Here is a 24318-nt window from a genome sequence, read left to right on the forward strand (position 1 = left end):
CAGCGAAGGAGTTATTGGTGAGTACGTGCTGCTTGAGCACCATCAATGACACCTTCCATTGCTTTGCTGATGAGAGCACTCTGATGGGGTGGTGACTGGCCCAATTGGATTTGTCCTGCTATTTATAGACCTAGAATACTTGGGTAATATTCCACTTTACCAGGTAGGTGCTGTCATGTTCAATAGTTTAATTGATCTGTTTGATTATGTTGGTCTGTTCATAATCTGTTCACTGTGCTTGATTGCTTAAGCCTGGTGGAGGCTCAGATCTAAGGTTGAACAGAACCTTCCAGAGAAAACCTGAGCTCTGAACCAATGTGAATATATCTGCAATTTAAGAGATTTTGAAGCACTGTAAATAAATCTCTTCTAGACTTGGAACTAATGTCATCTCTGCATTGCTCTAAGATAAATCAGATATACAACAAATCAGCTAATGTATACCAGGTGCCAGTGTTGTAGCTGTACTAGAATAACATCAAGGAATATGGGGATAGTGCAGGGAAGTGGCGTTGAGGTAAATGATCAGCTATGATCTAACTGAACGGTGGAGCAGGCTTGACTGACTGAATAGCCTACTCCTGCCTAGAACAGCTTGACTAGAAACACCACTTGAAGCAAAAGTCTTCAGCAGAACATCCAGGATGTTGTCAAGGCCCATAGCCTTTGGAGTATTCAGTTGTTTCAGCCACTTCTTGACATTGCGTGGAGTGAATTGAGTTGGCTCATGATTAGCATCTGAGATTTTGGGAACCTCAGAAGGAGGTAACATAGATCATCCACTCAGCACTTCTGGCTGTAGATGGTTGCAAAGCCTTCAGCCTTGGTTCTTACAGTGATGTGCTGGGACCAAGTGTCCCAATCCAATGTCTAGATCAATGTCAAGTAGCCCAACCAATTGTATTGTCATTCTTCCTTACCAGTTGATACAACTGAGTGACATGATATAGCAAGCCAATGAGTAGATCATATTGCTGTGAGTCTGGAGGCCAGACCAGGTAAAGACAAAGGTTTCCTTTTCTTTTTTTTTTTTGTTGGGATGTGAGTCTCACTGGCAGGTCCAGTATTTGTTGCCCGTACCTAATCACCCTTGAGGAGGTGCTCAAAATGGATTTAAAACTTTGTTAGGATTATGGTGGGAGAAAAACATATAAATGAATTGTAAATTAATTTGTACAATAGATGCTATTGCAACAGAACATTGAGGGAAGGGCAAAATTCCCTTTCAATGAGGGGGAAAAAAATGAGATGGTATGATTTATTAAAGTCGTAATGAATAATCCAACAGGCTCTGGTAAAACAGGCAACCTTGAGCTAATTAAAAAGCAGATGTTTTTATTAGCCAATACAGTACCTTGTTCCAATGTAGACACATCTGGATTATTTATTATAACCATTAGCTGACACAATGTATGTGGAACTGCTTTCAAAATCAAGGACTTTGCTTTGCTTGCTGGTCTATTAGTTTGTGTGTTTTCATCTATCTAACTTACTTTCATAAACATTTCATAGAATTGACAAAAATTGTGCTAAAGCAGGCATCATAGCCAGGAGTAACAGTGTGGAAAACAACTTTTTCAAAGCCAATGTGGTTCCTGGCAGCAAGGAGATCAGCAGGAGTTGTTGCCTCAATTCCTGCAAGACTTTTTAAGAGGAGATTATTGTAACACTCCATCAATTTTGAGCTGACAAGCATGAAGAAAAAGAGCACTAGTTTCCATAAGTCATCAACATGCGCATCTATAAAAACACTTTATCTAGGCATGAATTTCCAGGCATGCACCATAGCAAGTTCACCTTGTTTACAGATTTTCAAAGGTATTTTAATGCCATGGCATTTCTATCTCCAAATTTTTCCCACCTAGAGGGAGGAGTAACAATTATGCAAGAAGAAAAAATACTTTTAAAATCGTTCACTCTGCCCCAGGCCATTGTTTTCTTAGATGTTGAACACTCCCTTTTTTTTCAGCCTGAGGAACAATTTGAACCAAACCTGTTGCATGGGAAACCCACCGGATTGGGTCCACTACTGGATTTACACTTCACTCTCCACTGAAATCACTAGCGGAGAATATCAGGTGGGGCGTAAGACCACCATCCAACCAGATCGCATGGACTTCCACCTCAGTGGGTGGAATTTAATATCCTCCCCTGTGGTGAGTTTGGTAGCGGGGGCATTTAATCAGGCAGGAGGGTGGCAGCTGGGGTCCCCATTTCCTTCTTGCCTCTGCCCCAATTAAGTCCCTGGTTGGAAGGCCTGTGGACAGCCTTCCCACCCTGCTGCCAATTGGGGCCCTTAAGTTAATTAATGGCAGCAAGCAGAGGACTTGGCATGCAGGAAGCCCAAAAGCGAAAACATGAACTTTCAAAGAGCTGTTCATTATTCTGCCATTCACATTCACTCTGGTCAAATGCTTTGTTCCAATACTACAACCATTATCATGCCCTTTCTGGTGAAGAGTCATACGGACTTGAAACGTTAACTGTATTCCTCTCCGCACCTGCTGTCAGACCTGCTGAGTTTTTCCAGGTATTTTTGTTTTTGTTTTGGATTTCCAGCATCTGCAGTTTTTTGCTTTTATCATGCCCTTTGCCTTTTGTTCCATGACATCTTTTGTCATTTAACCTCTCCCACCCTCTACCCTATCCCAGGCATTCCCTTCTGTTTTTCCTCCCCTTGCTACTTTTAGCATAAAACTCAGTGCTGAAGAAGAGTCATATTGGACTTGAAACACTAACTCTGATTCTCTGTCCACAGATCTGCCAGACCTTCTGAGTATTTCCTCCGCTTTCTATTTTTATTTCAGATTTCTGGCATCAGCAGTATTTTGCTTTTACCACAGATTAACTGGTGGCTTTTCAAATCTACAGTTTGTGACCTTGCTGTGCACAAATTGATTGCTATGGTTTCTGACATGGCGTGACTTAACTTCAAAAGTAATTCATTTGCTAAGAGGCACTTTGGGATGTCCTGAGAACATGAAAGAAATTATATAAATGCACATTCTTTCTTTTCCACAATGTTCAATAAATCTATCTAGCAGTTTATAGCCTACGGCATGGTCTGTTAGACAATATATTTTTTGCCTTCAAAAGTTAAGCAATGGACATATCCATAAATCGAAAGACAATGACGAGAGTTCTCTGACCCCTATGTTTGTCACATTATCTAGATATTGGACAAGTAAAGATATATTCCAGGTTGTTGGGAGAGTGAGCTTATTTAAAAGAGTGATCAGCGGCATTGAACCTTGAACCTAAGGAGAAACCAAGCAAGTAACAAGAGGTTTAAAAAAGGTGCCTGGGGTAATTTTCCATATTTTGTTCCCTAGTAAGTGCAATTGAAGGGCTGGTAGCACCGACACAATCCATAGAGAGATCCTTGCGATTGATATCAGTGGGCGTGTCTTTGTCGCTACCTCACCCTACAATAACAACAACAACAACAACTTGTATTTATAAGGCACCTTTAGTGTAATGAAAGGTCCCAAGGTGCTTCACAGGGACATTATAAAACAAAGTATGACACTGAGCCACTTGGAAATAGTAGGTCCAATGATCTAAAATTTGGTCCGAGGTAGGCCTTAAGAGGGGAGCAAGGTGTAGCAAGGGAATTCCAGAGCTTGGGGCAATGCAACTGAAGGCATAGCCATGAATGGTGGAGGCTATTATTCTATAAGAAAAGCAAAAATTAAATAGATTAGAGAAACTTTCCTAAGGATAAGTAAACATGCAAAGCCCCAGATCTAACTTCTCTAAGTAGATGGCTCAGCCAAATTTAGAACAGGAGCCTCAAGGACTCCTATCTCCAAAGGAAAATGGTGCTGTTTGTACAAAGTGATAAAAATTCTGAGTTTCAAAACAAGTTTTCTCCTCCCTCTGCTCCCACTTAAATATAAGCCTTCACCCTCTGGTAAAAGAAGTGGGATAAATATTTTTATTTCTTTTTCTCCTCTAAAAGAGTAATTAAATGATGCCATTGGGCAGCAGAGCGAGGATGGGGTGGTGCCCCAGGAATTGATGTTAAGGTCATTACCATCAGAGGAAGCCCATGAAAAAATTGTACAATGCTCTGTTCAAATTATACCTTGCACATTGTGCTCAGTTCTGGTTGCCAATGAACAAGGGAAATATTCAAGTGTTAGAGGCAGTGTAGAGAAACGCCAGAACTAATATCAATCATCTCAATGAGCAGAAAATTTTTAAAAATACAGTAATTAAGTGCTGTGAAACAGACAGCTTAATTACTGTATTAAAGAAAGAACATCAACGTTATTAAAACAGGTTATCTGGTCATTATCACATTCCAGTTTGTGGAACCTTGCTGTGTGCAAATTGGCTGCTGTGTTTCCTGCATTAAAACAGTGACTATACTTAAGTATTTCATCAGCTGTAAGGTGCTTTGGGATGTCCTGAAGTCATGAAAGATGCTATATAAATGTAATTCTTTCTTTTCATAAGGTGCATCTTTTTGAATTTCCCAAAGTGCTGCAAATCCAATGAAATTGTTCGTGAAATGTATTCATTATTGTTATGTGGGAGGATGATTTAGTCTTTGCATAGAAAGGTCTCACGCAGACTTAAATTTTTTTTTTATATTTGTTCATGGGATGTGGGTGTTGCTGCCTAGGCCAGCATTTATTGCCCATCCCTAATGGCCCTTGTTCAGAGGGCATTTTTAAGAGTCAACCCCATTGCTGTGGGTCCAGAGTCACATGCAGGCCAGACCAGGTGAGGACGGCAGATTTCCTTCCCTAAAGGACATTAGTGAACCAAATGGGTTTTTTTAAATGACAATTGGCAATGGCTTTGTGGTCATCATCAGACTTTTAATTCCAGATTTTTATTGAATTCCTTTCGCCTGGGTCCCCAGAGCATTACCCTAGTAATGCTGGAATACTAGTCCAGTGACAATATCACTGCCACCACCTCCCCAAGAACCTGAGAATGAATGGCCAGCAATAGAGGATTTTTGGCCATGACACCAGGTAAGTGCCCTGCTGTACTTTGATTAATGCTGTAGGATATTTTATATTCACCCAAACCAACTGAACAGACAGAGGTGGCCTTTAAAGGTGAACTTATGAAAATCAGACACCACAGCTTCACGATTTCGCTGTGATAGCTGGTTCATACTGGGAGCATCTGATCAGGGAATCTGTCCTAGCAACTTTGAACCATTGGCTCAGCTCACTGGGCGCTTTAAACTACGGCCAACAACAGCTTGCATTTATATAGCATCTTTAACATAATTAAATGCCCCAAGGCACTTTACAAGAGCTATCAAACAAAATTTGACACCGAAACATTAGTCCAAGCGAGAGGTTTGAAGGGGTGTCTTAAAGGAGGAAAGAGCTGGAGAGGTTTAGGGATGGAATTCCAGAGCTTGGAGTCTGGGAAGCTGAAGGTACAGCCTCCAGTGGTGGAGAAATTAAAATCATGGTTCTGAAGAGGTCAGAATTGGAGGAGTACAGGTATCTTGGGGTGTTGGTGGTAGGGGAAAGGGGCTGTGAGGCTGGAGAAGATTGCAGGGATGGGGGCGGGGAGGGGAACAAAGGCACAGGAGGATTTGAAAACAATGTGGGGGTAGGTACTAATGTCAGTAGCACTAAGATCACCATGTTAGATTTCAATGACTCTGGATCCACCATGGATGTGTGCAGGATATCACGGGCAGCCACACATCACTGCATCAGGGAAGTCACCAGCACACTGGTTAACAGGGATGGAGAGTTTGCAATTCCAGACTGATCCTGATAGCCAGGCCAAGAGGTCTATAGGCTTCAGGGCCATTGCAGCCTTCCCAAATGTGCAGGGAGTGATAGATTGCACACATATGGCCATCAAAGCTCCAATGGACCAGCCTCCTTCAACAGGAAGGACTTTTATTCAATTAACGCTCAGCTGGTATGTGATAATAGGAAGCACATCCTGCACATAAATACCTGTTTCCCAGGGAGTATTCACAATGCATTTGTGTTCCAGCATAACTCAATGGTTGGGTCTTCAGCCACAGGGAGTGCACTTTCAAAGATGGCTGTTAGCAACAGTGAGGCACAATACAATGTCTGCCATGGGTCCACCTGAGCCACAATAGAACCAACAATTGACCTTCTCAAAATGAGATTGCAGTTCCTTGATCAGGCCTGTACAAACCCCAGCCCATGGGCTAGATCCAGCTTCCATGCCTCTTTATCCTAACCCCTGGACCCAATGAGTCTGGGGAGATAGATGTTTTCAGGGAGGGGGAGAGAGAGAGAGAGAGAGAGATTGGTGGCAGGGAGAGAGACTGCCAGTTGATGGGAAGGATCTGACTGTGTGCGTGTATCCCAGTCTCTGGGTTCTCAAACACCCTCACCCCCACATACCAACACATACTCACACCCACTCACACAGAGGGTAAGGGTGAGTGAGCGAGCACCCTGAGGCTGGGAGAGAGCCGGACACGCACATTCTTCCCACTCTCACCTCTAATGATCATCTTTACTAATTACACTTTTTTAAAAATTATCAGTTTATTGCTTGACATTGCTTTATTTTTGCTCAGTAAGTTGTTTCTCATCTTCACACCAACTTTTCTTTTTAATTCATGTTTAACATTATGTCAAGCCTTACCTTTCCAAAATGTGCTCATTAACCCCTTGAGTGAGAGACAAATTGAAACGTGGCCCCTCGCTCAAAGGTTGGACAAGCCATTGCTTGACATCCATTCCAGGGGAGCTCTGCAGTATGATCCATCCAGGGCCCCCATGGTCATTGCTCGCTGTGCTCTTCACAATCTCGCGCAGCAAAGAGGGGAAACCTTGAATCCAGACGAAGTGCAGGAGACTGTGTCCGCCTCTGACGAGGAGGATGTACATGAGACAGCTGACGAAGCAGGACATCATCATCCAGCTCCTGCACCTGAAGTCATGGCCCTGGAACAGCACATGAGAGGTTCAAGAAAACCTTATTCAGGGTCAGTTGTTTCATTCATGAGGTTCCTGAAATGTCAGGCATATATGAACCACTGGAGAAACTCCACTGTGCTTCACCGCCCCTCACCCCACACACAACCGCAATACCCCCTAAGATTTTGCTAGCCACCACACAGCCTCTCCATGCACCTTGCTCCATCCATGGAGATGTTATCACCACAGACATGTACTTAAAGGGACAAGACATGTCATCTCTAATTAGAGGCCACAAGAAGCTAAATAAATAATGCAGAAAGCTAACCACCATCGCAATCTAATTATGCACTGCAGCTAACACTAGCATGAAAAGCATAAATGGTGCAACAAAGTGATCTTCTGAAATTGTTTCCATTTGCTACGATGAGGTGCAGCCCCTGCATCTGCAGCTGAGCTGGAGGCACACTGTTCGATGTGATGCCCCGTTGCCTGAGATAACCTTGGCAACCATCCTCTGGGTGCCCGAGGCTTTAAAGGGCCCAGCATGCTGAGGGGCTCTCTCAGCAGAGCAGCGGTGTCCTCTATGGCCTCATCCACCTGAGGCACTCGCCTCACTGGCAGAGGGGATAGGTGTGCCTATTCAACCTTGGAGAACCATGACAGAAGTTCTCAGATGTCTTCATCCATCTGGATGCGTGATAACACCTCTCTGTATATCAGTAGAACATTTACCTTGATGGCATTCCAAACTCACTGTCCCATTTGTCTGGACACTGCCGCACTGGACTCATAGCCAAGGTGATGGTATGCAGATCTTTTTTTTATTCATTGATGGGATGTGGGTATCACTGGCTAGCCCAGCATTTATTGCCCATCCCTAAGTATCCTTGAGAAGGTGGTGGTGAGCTGCTTCTTGAACCGCAGCAGACCCTGTGGTGTAGGTACACCCACAGTGCTGTTAGGGAGGGAGTTCCCAGATCTTGACCCAGCAACAATGAAGGAACAGCGATATATTCCCAAGTCAGGATGGTGAGTGATTTGGAGGGGAACTCCCAGGTGGTGGCGTTCCCATGTATCTGCTGCCCTTGTCTTTCTATACGGTAGAGGTCGTGGGTTTGGAAGGTGCTGTCTAAGGACCCTTGGTAAGTTCCTGCAGTGCATCTTGTAGATGGTACACACTGCTGCCACTGTACGTCGGTGGTGGAGGGAATGAATGTTTTCAGACAGGGTGCCAATCAAGCTGGCTGCTTTGGCCTGGATGGTGTCAAGCTTCTTGACTGTTGGAGCTGCACTCATCCAGGCAAGTGGAGAGTATTCCATCACACTCCTGACATGTGCCTTGTAGATAGTGGACAGGCTTTGAGGAATCAGGAGGTGAGTTACTCACTAGCCTCTGACCATAGATATATGGCTAGCCCAGTTCAGTTTCCGATCAATGATAACCCCCAGGATATCGAAAGTGGGGCATTCAATGAGGGTAATGCCATTGAATGTCAAGGGGCAATGGTTAGATTCTCTCTTTTTGGAGTTGGTCATTGCCTGACACATGTGTGGTGCGAATGTTATTTGCCACTTTCAGTCCAAGCCTGGATATTGTCCAGGTCTTGTTGCATTTGGACACGGACTGCTTCAGTATCTGAAGAGTTGCAAATGGTGCTGAACATTGTATAATCATCAGCGATCATCCCTACTTCTGACCTTATGATGGAAGGAAGGTCATTGATGAAGCAGCCGAAGATGGTTGGACCGAGGACACCACTGCAGGAGGAGTTCCTCAGGGTAATGTCCTGGAACTAATATGATTGACCTCCAACAACCATAGCCTTTGTGCTCAGTATGACTCCAACCAGTGGAGAGTTTTCCCCCTGATTCCCATTAACTCCAGTTTTGCTAGGGCTCCTTGATGCCACACTCAGTCAAATGATACCTTGATGTCAAGGGCAGTTACTCTCACCCTGCCTCTGGAGTTCAGTTCTTTTGCCCATGTTTGAAACAAGGCTGTAATGAGGTCAAGAGCTCAGTGACACCCAGTTTGGGTTCCGTCAGGACCAGTGAGCAGGTTATTGCGAAGCAAGTGCCGCTTGATAGCACTGTTGATGACACCTTCCATCTAAGTGTACATGAGCAGCCACTAAGTGGTCTGCTGGATCTGGCTCTCCATGATGGTTGCCAATCTCTCCATGGAGGAAGCCATGCACTCTCAAACCTGAGACATGGCAGAACTCATGGCCTGGATGGACTGCTCCATCGTCCATGTCTGTCTGCACCATGCCTCCGGTAGCTCCACCAGATGTTCTTCCCTGCAACTCTAGCAGGTTCAGTGTGGCCGACACCAGAGGCCCATCTTCAGCTTGGGGTTCAGCTGTCCTCCAACTGTCAGGGACCTCGGCTGTCACAGCCTCTGTCAGCTGCTCTGCACTTCAGGGATGTGCTCACCAGCTTGTAGCCCCAAAACGTATCGTGAACGAATTCCACCGAGGTGTGTGTACCTGCTATGGCTGATGGTGCTGGGGAAAGATGTGACACTGCATCCATAAATGTGCAGGCACCCTTCACCCCAGATGGAATGCAGGGCTTCAGCTGTGGCAGCAACATGGGGCATGGAGAAACACAAACAATTAGTTTAAAAGCCCTCATAATCACTCCTCCCATTTATATTTGTCATGTGCCTCCTTTGTGCCCAGAGGGCACATCACTTTCAAGTGTGATTCTCATCACCCATGGCTCCGATCTCCCCAACAGCAATATCACAGCTGCCCTAACCCCAGCCAATACCCGATCATCTGTCTCTGTGGATGTCATAGTCCTGAGGTGAGCACACCTCCACCTGTCCCTAGAATTGTGGGTCCTTTTGCCCTGCAAACAGAAGGGTAAAGTGGGTCTCCAGACTTTGATCTCTTTCCCCTTTCTTGCCTGGCATCCCTCAGGACCATCACAGGTCCTCTCACATACATCCACTCTCAACAGGCTAGAACATCCTCTCAATGAGAGGCAAAGCCTGCGACCCCCACACAGCCATTCCCCCAAGCAGTCACCGCTTCTGGGACATTCCTTTCTTTCCCCCTCCTGTCTGATACCTCTCCCCACTAAGAGCCCTCACATCTTGACCATATGGCAGCTACATCCACACACTCTTGCAATCAGACTCAACCTTGTGGCGCATGGGAGGTTATTGACCGCTTTGCACCATTGGGCCCAGCTATACTTCTGGACCTCATGGCTGCTTCAGAAATCTCTGCCCAAGGCTTCCTTGGTGATGCCTTTTCTGTCTATCTATGGGAAGCAATAGGCCTGGCCATTCCATGGCTGTCTGGGGGAGAATCTGCAGGAAGGCATCACTGAACTGTGGGGCCATTCTCTTTGAAACCTTTGCCATTCCCAAGCTTGATGACTCTTGTCTCAGGATCTTTTCATATGGCTTCATACACTGATGATCCTTGTTCATGTAGCTCTCCCTTGAGGATCGGTACCTTGCCTTTTAAAAACCTTTCCTTTGTAGCTGAAGGCTGATGCTATCATATGCACTGAGGCTGATATTCTGTGCTTTCCAAATGCCAGACACACAGCAATCACTGCAGGCAGGCCTGGCTGGCATTTAAAAATGGTGCCAGACCACGTGATGTCCAAAGTTGCATCCATGTTTTCCCCCTTCCAGTCGGTGGTGCCTGCGGATGGAGAGTGTTAATTGGCCAGCCCATTTCTGCTCCGAGCGCTATTGGGACCTGTGTCATACTAACTAAATTCTGCTTCATATCTGAGAGTTTCCTCTCCTATCGGGGGCAACACTCAGTTCCAAGGTGAAAATCAGAGAAAAGAGCAAGTGTACAATCTGCTGGGCCTCCGCCTCCACCATTTTGTAGGTCGTGAAACTTTAAATTAGATTTTTATACAAACCCAGATTTAAACAATACCTTCCCTAAGGCTACCTGATTAAAACCAAGTCGGAGGGGCCTAAAATATTCCTCCTTCCTCGGTCCGGATTTTCAGAGTCGTGAAGACTCCACGGACCTTTAAAAATGGTGGGCAGGACCTGGATCTGGAAGGCCCCATTTTCGTCAGTTCCCATTTTCCGGTAAAGGAAAGGGGGATGGGGCATGACTGACATGGGCGGAAACCCAAACTCAGCAGGGCCATTTGAAATTAGTTCCGAGTTCAAGCAGACTCCTGTAGCAAGGGCCTTAACCCACAGGATGGGAGTTATGAATTTTTAGAGTAGTCATAAATGCTGTTGAAGGGTGGATAAAGTCTGTAGAAAATGTCAAGCTGCGAGGTCACTTAAATCCCCATCCCTTTACACTTTTTAAGATAGGCTGCTTATGTCAGTGACAGTCAAAAAAAAAATCTGTTCTAGCAGTTACAATAGCTGTTTGTTGATATTACCCCAAGGGCTATTATTATGCCATTATTAATGTTTGACTGCTTTTCACAACCTATCATTATCTCAGTAGAGAGCTTCTCTCCCTCCACAGATGCTGCCAGACCTGCTGAGCATTTCCAGAATGTCCTATGTTTATCCTAAGTTCACAATTTGATTGACAGTCAAATAGGTTTTTAAATGATTAGTTGCCTTTCATGTAGGATTCTGAATACAAGTCTATTTGTTTTTATACTTGAACAGAATTAAATGTTTTGAATGGGCTTTCATGAATGAGTGTATTTTTTTATGGTCTAATATGGTAAAAGCTGTAATACATATTTAGAACTTTATTTTACTTCATCTCAACTTGGCTCCTGAGGTTTTACCATGGTGGATTCTGTCAGTTGGCATTTGAGGGTATAAGGGGTGATGGGTGGGAAGCATGAGTTGGCATGAGGGGTATGAAGGTCAATTGGATGTGGGTATTGGGCATGGTTTGGCATGGAAGGGATGAGGGGCCATTGGCGATGGGTGGGGGATATAAGTTAGTATGAGTTGGCATGTATGGGCATTGGTAGTGGTTGAGAGGGTGTCAGGAGTGAGGGCTTGAGCACCTAATGTTTAACAAAATAACTGAGACAAAGCCCCAGAGACCTGAGGCAGGTAGATCTCACCATTCGGGTGAGTTTTCCAAGGCTGGCGTGGTTAGCTGGGAGATTTCCTAATTCCCTCGACCTGACTTGGGAGCGAAAATCTGGGCCTTCGTTTTCATCTTAAGAAACAACAAGCGGATGCCCATTGGAACGATCCCAGAAGAAGCATGCTTTACACCTCCCATGAAGTTTCACTCAGATTGGAGTACCTGAACAGCAACGTGCATTTATATAGTGCCTTTAATATGGTAAAACATTAACCTTGAACAATACCTCTTTACATAGGAAAAACCAGAGCTTCGTAAACTATTTTCCAATGTAACCCCATTTTAACATTTGAAAATTAATGTGACCCCAGAGGCCAACAAAAACAAAGCAGCAGTATAGTAACGTCCAGTGTTTAATTAATAAAGTTTGCATATTAAAGATAAACATATAATACATCAACTACATATGCAAATCTGTGCTTTCCTGATCAGCCGTCATTGCCTCAAATCTTCACTTCACAGCGCTGCTTAAGAGGGGTACACTAAGTTTCATTGCCTTTTCTTCACACCTTATTTTAACCATTTCAATTGCTGCAGATAGAGTCAAAGGGCAGAAGTGGGCGGGCGAAACGATGTTTTACCCATTGGCTGTGATGGTGGGTTTTCACGCTGTATCATCACAAACCCATCACATTAATTATGCATTCCTGGGGAACACGCCGTTTCCATGGTGCCAGGCTCTCATCCGCCCGCCACGCCATCACCTTGCCACTTCAGTGCGCTGGGCGACATATTTAAAGTCCAGCTTCCAGCCCATAACTACTGCAGAGAAGATGTCCACGAAATGCAAAAAGACTGCAGCCCCCGGGTTTAATGATGCGTCACTGGAATGCCATGTGGAGGCTTGCCGTGTTGTTCTCTACCCCCGCTCTGGCAGCAGGATGGGCAGCGACATCACCAATCCAACATGGCAGGCATTGGCAGCGGTGTCAGTGCCAATGCCCTGCAAAAGAGGACAGCCACCCAGTGCCGCTACAGGATGAATGGTCTCATCCGTTCCGCCAGGATAACTCACTCTTCTCATCGTTCTCAACTCTCACACTCTCAAACTCATCACATATCCACAGGGATCTCACACCTTAAGGCACAACATCGCTAACTCACGCACACACCCTCACATCTCCATTAGGCTCATATCCTCTCGAGCTCGTATCCATATTCCTGTCCATGTCACCGCTCACCACACAAACATTCCACACAGTGCCATGTGTCCTGCTCACACTCTCTCTATCTGTTTTCATGCAGGAGAAGGTGGCTCACAGCAGCAGGGAGAGGTCCAAGACCAGGGGTGAAATGGCCCACTTTAGGCCCCTCACTCACTTTGAGGAGTGTGCTATTGCGCTGACTCGTGAGGATGTAGACCATGCCTGCGGCAACGGTGAGGTCGGCGGTGAACAGCCACCTGATAATCCTGCACCACATCATCCCTCTGTCAACGCAACTGTGAGTGCTCTCTCTCTCCTGCTTTTGACTGTGCTGCCATGCACTAATTATCTCTACTTTGATTCACAGGGAGCTCTGCCAAGGGACAGACACCCTCAGCCAGCCAGTCCCTCAGCTCCATCCACATCCTCACCTCCAGCCAACACCTCAATTGAAGAGCTGGAAATAAGCAGCCTGGAAGACCCGTCACAGCGCTTACCCACACCCTCCACCAGCGCAAAGACATAGACGTCAGTGGGACCTAAATCCAGAGCAGGCTCAGGTTCACAATCTGGTGATCACCGCAAGGTCTCCGCAACAGGAGGAAGAGGCAGGTTCAGCCATGCTCTCCAGCACTTAGAGGACTGCTGGGGAAGAGGCATCTGTGAGGTCTGAGTCAGATGACAAGCCTCTGGGTTTGACCTTTCAACTCACCCTGGAGAGTCAGCAGAAGGCGGAGGAACATCACTCAGAGCTGTTGAGGGATCTCAGAGTCTGTCCTCTCCCTCTGAGTCCCCTTTGCCTGTGACCCCCTCAACCTCATCCTCTGTCACCACATAGGGAGCAGCCAACCCACAATTGATTCTGGAGGGATAAGTGTGTGTGTGGCAGGGCCTTTCAGAGCCTCGTGCAAGCATTCTCCCACGCACGTGGATCCTTTACGTTTCATACTCACATCAATGTCCTCAGCATTTTGAATGCTGTCTGCTGGGGTTCATTTTCAGTTGTCCAACTGAGCTGAGCTGCATCTATGCCCACCCAACGATCACACTCCCATGCAGCACCTGATCTCACCCAGCACGACTCTCATTTCACTTTCAATTTAGATGGCATGGTCTGAATGCACTTTTTTGTCAGTTCCCCTATCTCTTCCCCTCCCCCAGTCACCCATTTACTTTCCCCCATCACAGTTGAACCTTCCACCTCCCTTCCGTGACCTACCAGCCACAACCCTTTTTCCTTCGGCAATGTCCAGGTAAATATGTACGTTCCTTTCCTTCCCGAAAATCCCAGCCCCATCCACATTCACCTCCCCAACCACCTCCTTCCCAGGGTCTGTATCTGCCTCCAGGTCCCCAACAACCACCCTCGACAATCCCTTCCTTCTAGCGCTACCATCGAACCCTCACCCTCCCAACTTACCATCTCACCCTGCGCTCGGTCATTTTCACGCTTCCCCCATACTACACCCACCCTCAGCTCGCCCTCCAGGAGGCAGACATGGACCTATCTGACTCCTCCCGTGCACTTCACATTCATCTTCCTCCCCCCAAGGCACCTCCCACAGAACCACCCCCCCCACCCCCCCCCCACCCCCACTGGAACCCCTTCACCAACCCCCCCCAACCCAGAACTCCTTCACCAACTCCCCCTCAACACCCCCGCCAGAAACCCTTTCCCCCGGGAACCCCTCAACCCCTCCCCCGCCACCCCCCCAACCCCAGTCCTCCCACCACACCCCCATCACCAGACTCACCCCCCCTTAGTCCCTCCCCTCACCTGATTCCTTCCTCCAGTCATACTTCTTCCTCCAGCCTTACACCTACCCACTTCCTGACTCCTTCCTTCACTCTTACTTCTTCCTCCACCCTTACTCCCTCCCCTCTCCGCACCTCTTTCCTTCCCCCGGACACCCTCCCTACTCTGCACTCCTTCCCTTACACTTTCCACCCCCCTTACAACTACCTCCCCAGTTGTTGACTTCCCCCCAGTTACCCCTCCTCACCCTGTTCTCCCTCTCCCCCCTTCCAACCTCCCCCTGACACCTTCATTCCCCCCTTCCCAACCTCACCCACCTAAACACCTTCATTCCCCTTTCTCAACCTCACCCCTCCTCCCGACACCTCTCCCCCTCCCAGCCGATCCTAGCCCTTCCTTTCCCACCCCCTCGACCATCATCCATTGTGAGCATCAACGGTGACTACCCAAATTCCGTGAGCTGCTTCGCAGCACCGCCATGTCCATGAGAATCTACCCAGTATGCAGCACCGCCATGTCCATGAGAATCTACCCAGTATGCCACGGACGTTCCTCCAGTGCGCAGTTGTCAGGCTGCAGCATCTTCTGCTCCTCGGATGTCCACGATGTGAGCAAGGCCCTGGCGTGTACGCCCCGACTTCTGTACGTCACGCTTGTCAAGACATGTTCTACACCGGCGTGTTTTCCCGCCAGCGTGGGCGGATGTTCCAACTGGCAGGGGGACAATTCCACCAAGCAGGCCTAGTAATGATATGCTGATGTATTACAATGAGGTCCCCGATATCCGACGGCAGAGAATGTGGCCCGCCATTGGCAGGCTCAGTGGACGATTGCAAACTGGTTTCATGCCGTTGTGAAACCGATTGGGCCAAATTGTCCACTCACACCACTGAACACACCCGACGCTGGTGGGCGCAGAAAATCACGGCCAAAGTTCCCTCACCTGTGCGGGAATTCTTTGCCTGCACAATTGGAACGTTTACCTCAAATGATGCTCTTTGAGCTTGATCGGAGAAGGTTAAAGGTTAAGGCCCTCTTAAATTGAACTTGCTGCAAAAGCTCTTTCAACATTAGAAGAATGGTCGAGGTTTCCCAAAGTATTCCTTGTGAACGATCTCCAATAGTCACTCAGATTTATTTGGCTTCACACTTTCACCAAACTGCACTTGGGGACGAATGAGGCAGTTTGGCTTTTCAAATTTGGCGAAAACATTCGTGAGCCTATGTTCAAAGAAAGCCTCATTGTATTTACGAACATATTTCTTACCTTCTTGCTTTCATTTGCAATGGAGTCAGAAGGCTCACTGCTGGTCATAGAAGACCTGCATAAAAATTTGTCCATGGTGTTAGAAGCAAATTACTGTTAATTATCAAAATGACTGTCAGTTAGACTGTTGAGCTGCAGGACAGAGGAGCACAAGGCGAATCAGGAGCTCTGGAACTTTCTACAGTGTCGCTTTCCCAGCACCACCCCCTCACCCCAATCCTCCAGTTAACCTCCACCCCCACCCTCCCCGCCCCCCACTCACTGCTCCTCCAATTACAGGCTCCCCACATTCCTGCCTTTTGATTTGCCCAGATGACAGCCAGCTAGCTGCCCATCTCCCCAAATCTGATGTTTGCGGAATCCCCCAGACGCATCACACCTTAGTAGGCACAGTGAATCACAGCAAAGGGACAAGCACCAGTCTCTGGGCTTCAGAGCTGTTACAACCTGCTCATCACGACGCGATCCCAATCACTCTTTCTGTGAACGCAAATGGGATCGTGACCCACCGTTGGTTTAAGGAGCATTTTTACGGAGGAGAGTGAGGGAGAGATATGAAGTTTAGGGAGGGAGCTTAGAACCAAGACAGCTGAAACCACAGCTGCCAATGGTTTTAAAAGGCTAGGAGGAATACAGAGGTCTCAGAGGGTGGTAAGGCAACAGGAGGTTGAAATAGGGCCTGGGTGCTACCTATTGCAGCCGGCCAAAGTCATGTGCCCACTTTTTCAGATCAGGAAGAAGCTTTTCAGGGCTAGAGGCCTCACCTGCCTCAAGTGTAGTCCAGTGAAAGCATGAAGCTAAATAACCAGGAATATGATCATGTTCCAATGTTGAAAAGAGGAGTTTTCGCAGCAACAATTTCAGTTCAAGAGGCTTAACTAGATGCTTTTCTGGAGAAAGCCTGAAGGCCCTAAAGCTGACAGCTATTACCACTGATGTGGGGCTAAGAGGCCCATTGCATGATTAGATTTTTGGCCCTGACCCTAGCAGCAGGATTGTACTGGCAACATAAGATAGTCACTCCTAATGACAGGAATACAGGTAGTTTCAGATCATGACCCAAAGTACACTTTGGGTCCACTTTGTTAGACTCTCACCCTATAGTGGAGTGGGGAAAGGATAGGTTAGCCACAGAAGTGATCAAAGCTGCAATGGTTCTGCAAGCCTATTGTCTTTGGGTAAATGATAAATGGATGTTTGGCAAGCTGGAGGTGCAGTGCTGGCTGTTCTGAATGAAAATCATTATTAAAGCAGATTTTTAAGGCAACAGAGATGTAATAAGAGCAAACAAGGACAGATGAGCTACAAACAATTTTAATTGCTGTGCGGCAATTATATTTCCAGTTTAATGGATTCAGGCATCTTTCTCTAGAAATGTACAAAATAGGCTCTTATAAAATATTCCTTACACTCTGTTGGATGCAAGAGGCGATGAGTTCATAAAACTTTAAAGTAATTATTTTACTAATCCAGCGATAAGTAATACTGAGTGCCTCTAATAAAGGTTAGCTATTTTATTATCATGAAGTACTGTACAGTAATATGAGGACTGCGCTCTGCTATTCCTTGCACTTTATGTTCCAGATATTTTTCTCTGAGCAAAGATAGCTAGGGAAAGGACAGGAGTGATAATACAAGTAAAGGAAGGCTCTTCACTCATTTAAATTAACGTAAGAATTGAACTTGTGTCAGCTGTGACTCCCAGGCTTGGCTGACCTTACAATAAGCTGACCCATGCTGTCACCTTAAGCTAAGAAATTTTCACTTCATGTTTCCAAAAAAGATGTGGGAGCAAACTCAGTGAGACTATGTTTCTGAAGGTGCAGGAACATTGTTCAGAGCATCTGGGCTTTTGAGGTGCAGGCCTATCTCCAACCTGCGCTCTGACCTAGCAGGCCTCTGTCCTGGAACCAAAGCTTTGTTGAATTTATCCTACTGTGTAAGGCCCAAACCCAATCAGTAGTATGGTGATGGTCTCAGGTTCTATCCATGGTCTGTGCTGATTAGGCCTTCCTCAGCTAATGTGAGAGGCAACATGAGTTGGCTTCAGAAGCCCTGGATTAAATGGGGAGGGAGGGATGTGGAAACACCCAGAGTTCCCATTCCTGATCACCGTAAAGAGTGAACGTGTGTATGTACAAGAATATGAAATGAGGACAAAGTTAGGCTCAGCAATGATGTTCCAATTGTCAAACGCCCCCACAGATATTTGCTGTCTTATGAAGAACTATCACTTGGATGAAATATTAATGAAATACTAATACGTCTACAGATCTCGACTTCAGCATGGACCAGAACCCTCAGGGGAGAAGAGAGAAACATGGGAGGGGAATTAAAGATATTCAGGTTAATTTTATGAATCTGCATTCCCAGTGCGAAACTTCATTCACTAGGAGATATATTGGGAATTTCAGTGCAAAGTTCAATCGGGCCTTCAGGAAAACCCTCAAGACAGGAGACTTCCTCACTCAAATTCTCAATGTATGTCCTATGTCCTCCTGGTGGATGAAGCTTTGTGTTCTGAGTGAAAGTTTTACTTTATACCTCATTGTGTAAAGCTCCCGTCGTTGTTGTCGGGTAGATTATGGCATCACACACAGAATGGGACGTTACCACTTGCATTCCTCAAGAGTGAAAGGTTTACAACTCAACAGCATCACAGGGATGAGTGACTCAAGGAAAGTAACCTGTAAAATGTCACAACACCAATGTGATAGTCAACTTGTATTGCGATCGTTTACAGTGAGAATTACCACATCTGTTGAAATCAGTCTGGAGCCTGCTAACAGCGTCTGATGTTAAATGATGACTTCAATGAAAATATAAATCAGGCAAGATGTATAATGGGCTGCTGATTCTCTATCATTTGTTTTATATTAATGCACAAAGTAAAAGTCTACCCAATCGGTTCCTGTGCTATGGAGTAGGGAATATTTCTAGAGAACAGCAAGCTGGAGATGTGAAGATAGATGGGAGTGAATTTTATATTGCTCGGTGGTGGGCGGGAGTCCAACCTGGAAGTGGGTGGATCGCTGACTCCTGCACCCGCTGTAGGAGAATGGAAATATGATGGGGTAAAGGCTTTGGGGAGATGTAGAGTAAAGGATTAACATCAGAAGCATACATGATGCTGATGTAATAATGATGTCAGATAACATGGCTGAGAGAGAGAGATCTTGAAGAGAGCAGCAGCTCTTACCTCGTGTGGAGGTCCAAACGTGTAAATATTTGATGTAAATAAATAATTCTGAGTAAAAAGACTGTGGACCCAAGCAGCATAGTTTTGGGAGACTAGACAATCTCCAAACCCTGTCTAAACCTTTCAGCGTGGTAACAGTGAGTGAAAGACCCAGCAAAGACTGAAAGAAATGATTAGGGCTGGAAAGAAAAGAGAACCTCAAAGGAAGGACAAAAGAAAAAATTCCAAAATTTACCAAGACATTGGAACATCATGGGAGCAGCAGAGACAAACCATGAAGACCAGACCCGGAAACCGGAACTGTGGAAAAGTAGGCCATTTTAAAACTTTGGTCACTCAAAACCACTAACAACTATCTACAAGATGAACTTCAGGACCTCACAAAGGCACCTTCGACGACACCTTCCAAACCCGTGACCTTTGCCACCTAGAAGGACAAGGGCAGCAGATGCCTGGGAAAACCACCATCTACAAGTTCCTCTCCAAGCCACACATCATCCTGGCTTGGAAATATATCGCCGTTCCTTCGCTGTTGCTGGGTCAAAATCCTGATGTACCTACACCACATCGATTACTGATGTTCAAGAAGGTGGCTCACCACCACCTTCTCAAGTGCAACTAAGGATGGGCAATAAAAAGTGCTGGCTGAGCCAGCGATGCTCACATCCAGTGAAAGAATTTATGAAAAGAGGGAGAAAATTTTAAAACAAAGTACAAGAAGTGGAAGAACTACAAGAACAGAAATCAATCTTCCTAGGGGAGATAAATGACACAAAACAAATATTGTAGTGTTAAACTCGAAGTGGATAGATACCCCACAGAGTTTAAATTAGGCACGAGAGCAGGGGTTTCTATCTCATCAGATGAAGTAAAATGGCTCAAGCAGATTCCATCGCAACACTCATCTATTAAATTACAAGGTTCTGGGGGGACTACACTAAAAGCGAAAGGCCAGCTCATAACGCAGCTGCAATATAAAGATCAAGAAATCCTCGAACCTCTCAATGTCACTCAAAATCAAGAATGCTCTCTACTAAGCTTTTGAAAGGATTAAACAACATTTCATTTCTTCTGAAATCTTTGCACAATATGACCAGTCTTACTGACCATAATAGTGGCGGATGCATCATCTACAGGTCTGGGGGCAGTACTATTTCAAGTGCAAAAAGATGGCATACATAGACCAGTCTACTATGCCTCTGAATCACAGACAGAAACAAAATATGATATGCCATGATAGAAAAAGAGGCTTTGGCAGCAACATAGGCAAGTGAAAAATTTTCAAGACTATGTTAGGGGATTACATTTCAAAATTGAAACAGATCATAAACCGCTAGTCACCCTTCTGAACATGAAAGAAATTGTGTAGATGCCACCCAGAATCCAGTGGTTCAGATTAAAATTGATGAGATATGACTCCATCGCAGAGTATGTACAAGGATAATATCAAATAACAGCAGACACACTGTCATGAATACATTCAGAAGGAACTGAACAAGAGGATTTAGACTTCATCAAGAAGGTTGAAGCACATACATCCTTATTCACTCAGCACTTACTAGGTATTGCAAGAAAGTTGCAGGAAATAAAGCAAGCCCAGAAATGGGATGAAGAATGCCTTCAAATCTGAGAATATTGTCTGGAAGGATGGCCAGACTATATCCCTAGTAATCCAGTACTACACCAGTATATTGAGCAGCCCAAGCACCTCACTGTCATTAACAACTTACCAGTCTTCCACGAGAGATTAGTCACACCGTGAGCCCTTCAGCGTGATATTCTTCAAAGACTTCACCAAGGACATTTAGGAATTACAAAGTGTCATACAAGGACGCAACAATCAGTCTGATGGCCAGAATTACTTCTACAGAAAAACTGATTTCTAACTGTATTACTTGTGCTGTAAACAGCCAGGAACAAAAAGAAACACCATTACCTTCTTCTTTTCCATCAAGGCCATGGAAGTACCTGGGAATGAACTTACTTGAATTTAAGGGGAAAAGCTTCCTTATCATTATTGATTCTTATTCATAGTGGATTGAAATAAGCCAATTGCATAGTATCACAGCAGACCCAGTTATTCAATCCCTCAAGAGAATTTATTCAATGCATGGAATTCCAGACATTGTAGAGTTTGACAATGGCCTGCAACTGGCAAATGAGCAATTCCAAACTTTCGCAAATGAATAAAGCTTTGTTCATGTCACAAGTTCATCTCACTATCCTCAAGTAAATGGAAGGGCCAAGAGAGGGGTATGAACTATTAAGGAGTTATTAAAGAAAAACGAGGACATTAATCTAGCTCTTCTGAGTTATTGATCCTTACCATTACAGAATGGTTTTTTCACCATCAGAGTTACAAATGGATAGGATATTGAGAACACAGCTTCCATCTCTGACACCAAAATTCAAATCAAACATTACCTCGAACAAGCATGAGAGGGTAAAACAATGTGAGGAAGAACAGAGAAACAACCAGACTCGGAGCTTTAATCACAGATATAAGTGCATGAGTTATCAGTGCTGAAGCCCAGGGAGAGAGTACGAGTCCAAGACCAACAGAAGGAATATACAATCATTAAAAAAACTCCACAACTAAGATTGTACAGGGTTGAAACAGGCCAGGGTATCATAAGGAGAAACCATAGTGCATTAACATCCTTGTAATTAAAGCCAATGGAAACCTGGGCTTATTACTCAGATCCTGAAGAAAAGGGAAGACCTACTACAAGCTCCACAGCCACCCAGGAGAAAAACACTCATACTGACAGAAGGGAGAGTACTGAATATCCTCAACCTCAAATGGAGATCAGAACAAGGTCAGGGAGATTGGTCAAGGCACCTCCAAGACTGAGACTTTGTGGGGAGATGTAAGAGGATGTAAATATGATCAGGATAAAGACTTGTGGGGAGCTATAGAGTAAAGGGTTAACATCAGAAGCATACATGATGCTGATGTAATAATGATGTCAGATCACATGATTGGGAAAAAGGGGGATCTTGAGGAGAGCAGAAGCTCTTACCTCGTGTGGAGATCCAGATCTGTAAATCCTTGTTGTAAATAAATAGTTCTGGTGAAAAAGACTATGGGCTCGAGCAGCATACTTATGGGAGACTAGACAATCCCCAAACCCCATCTAAACACCTACCACACAACAAACACCTGCCTTTGAAAGAAGCTCAATAATGTATTTTTCATCCAATTAGTAGGCGCCCAGCAGGACACCAGCCAAAAGCAGTGAGAGATGGTGGGCAGTGAGCCCAATGAGCAATGCAAGGCGAGACACCTGGGGTAGAAGGGGCAGCCTGTGAACTGGAAGTTGGTCACAGCCGCCCATTTAAAGGTGCCCCTGGCATGGGACTGTGGCACCTACTGCACAAATCATATTATGGAGGCTGAAGTTTCATCCCAAGACGACTTTCAAATCATTTGAAGAATTCCAGCAGGTAAGAGCTTGGTTTCACATGTGGGCTGACTTATGTGCTAGGAATGAGTCATTCAGGACCCTTGCCAAGGAGGAAAGGACATTTGGGGTGGAATTTTCCATGCCCACTAGTGACAAGCATGCTTGGTGGCTTGGGCAGACAATATGGTGAGAAGGCTAGAAGTCAGTTTCACAACGTCATTAACCAGCTTGCGATCATCCTCTCAGCCCATCAATGGCGGGCCACATTCCCCACCATCAAACTATCATGAACCTCATTGTAATACATCTGCATTTCACCATAAGGCCAGCCCACCAGAATCATCTCCCACTGCTCTCCCACCCCGACCCGCCCCCAGTGGATTGCCCACCCACATTGGTGTTTGCGCACCGGTGCAGAACACACCTTGACAATTGTGACATGCAAAAGTTGGGACCTACCACCAGGACTTTGCTCACATCGCACACATCCGAGAAGCAGAAGATGCTGGAGCTCAAAAACAACGGTACACTGGAGGAATGTCCATGGGTGGATTCTCATGGACATGGCTCTGCTGCAAAGTAGCTCACGGAAGTTGGAAAGTCACCGTTGAGGATCTATTCACAACGATGATGGTCGAGGGAGTGGAGAGGAAGGTCCAGCTGTGTTTGGGAGAGGAAGAAGTACCAGGCGGTGGGAGAGGAAGGCCTGGGATCAACGAAGAGGAAGAGGTGTTAGGATGGGGTGAGGTTTGGAGGGGAGAATGAAGGTGTTGGGGGGTGAGGTCGGGATGGGGGGAATGAAGATGTTGGGGGGGAATGAAGATGTCAGGGGAGGTTGGGAGTGGGGAGGGAGTACAGGGGGAGGAGGGGGTAACAGGTGAGAGGATGGTAACTGGGGAGAAAGGCGTAAGGAAGTGGAAGATGTAAGAGAAGGAGTGCAGAGAGGGGAAGAAGTCTGGGGGCAGGAATAAGTGCAGAGAGAGGAGAGAGTAATGGTGGTGATAGAAGTAAGGCTGGAGGAAGAAGTAAGGCGGGAGGAAAGAGTCAGGAGTGGGGGGAAGGACTAAGTGGTGGATGGAGCACTAAAGGGGGTGGGGGGAGTCCAGGGGGGAAGGAGTTCCAAGAGGCAAAGGGGTTCCAAGGAGGGAAATGGTTCCGGGGGGAAGGTGTCCAGGTAAACGTGCAAGGGAGAGCTCTGATGAGTCCATGACTGCATCCTGGGGAGCGAACTGAGGGCGGCCGTGGAACAAGCGAATGGTGAGAATGACCGAGGACAGAACAAGGTGGTAGGGTGGGAGGGTGAGTGTTCGCCAGCAGCTGTAGAAGGGACGACGAGGGTGGTTGGTGGGGACTCGGAGGCAGAAATGGACCCTGGGGGTGGGAAGGAGGATGCCGGGAAGGTGAATGTGGATGGGGATGGGATTTTCAGGAAGGAAGGGAACGTGCACGTTCACCTGGACATCCCCGAAGGAAAAGGGTTGTGGCTAGTGGGTCACAGTGGGGAGGTGGAAGGTGATGCCAGATGGGTCAACAGTGATGGGAGAAAAGAAATGGGATTGGGGGAGGGAAAAAGACAGGAGGGAGCGCATGAAAA

Source organism: Cetorhinus maximus, chromosome 12, assembly GCF_964194155.1.
Source record: "Cetorhinus maximus chromosome 12, sCetMax3.hap1.1, whole genome shotgun sequence".
NCBI lineage: Eukaryota > Metazoa > Chordata > Chondrichthyes > Lamniformes > Cetorhinidae > Cetorhinus > Cetorhinus maximus.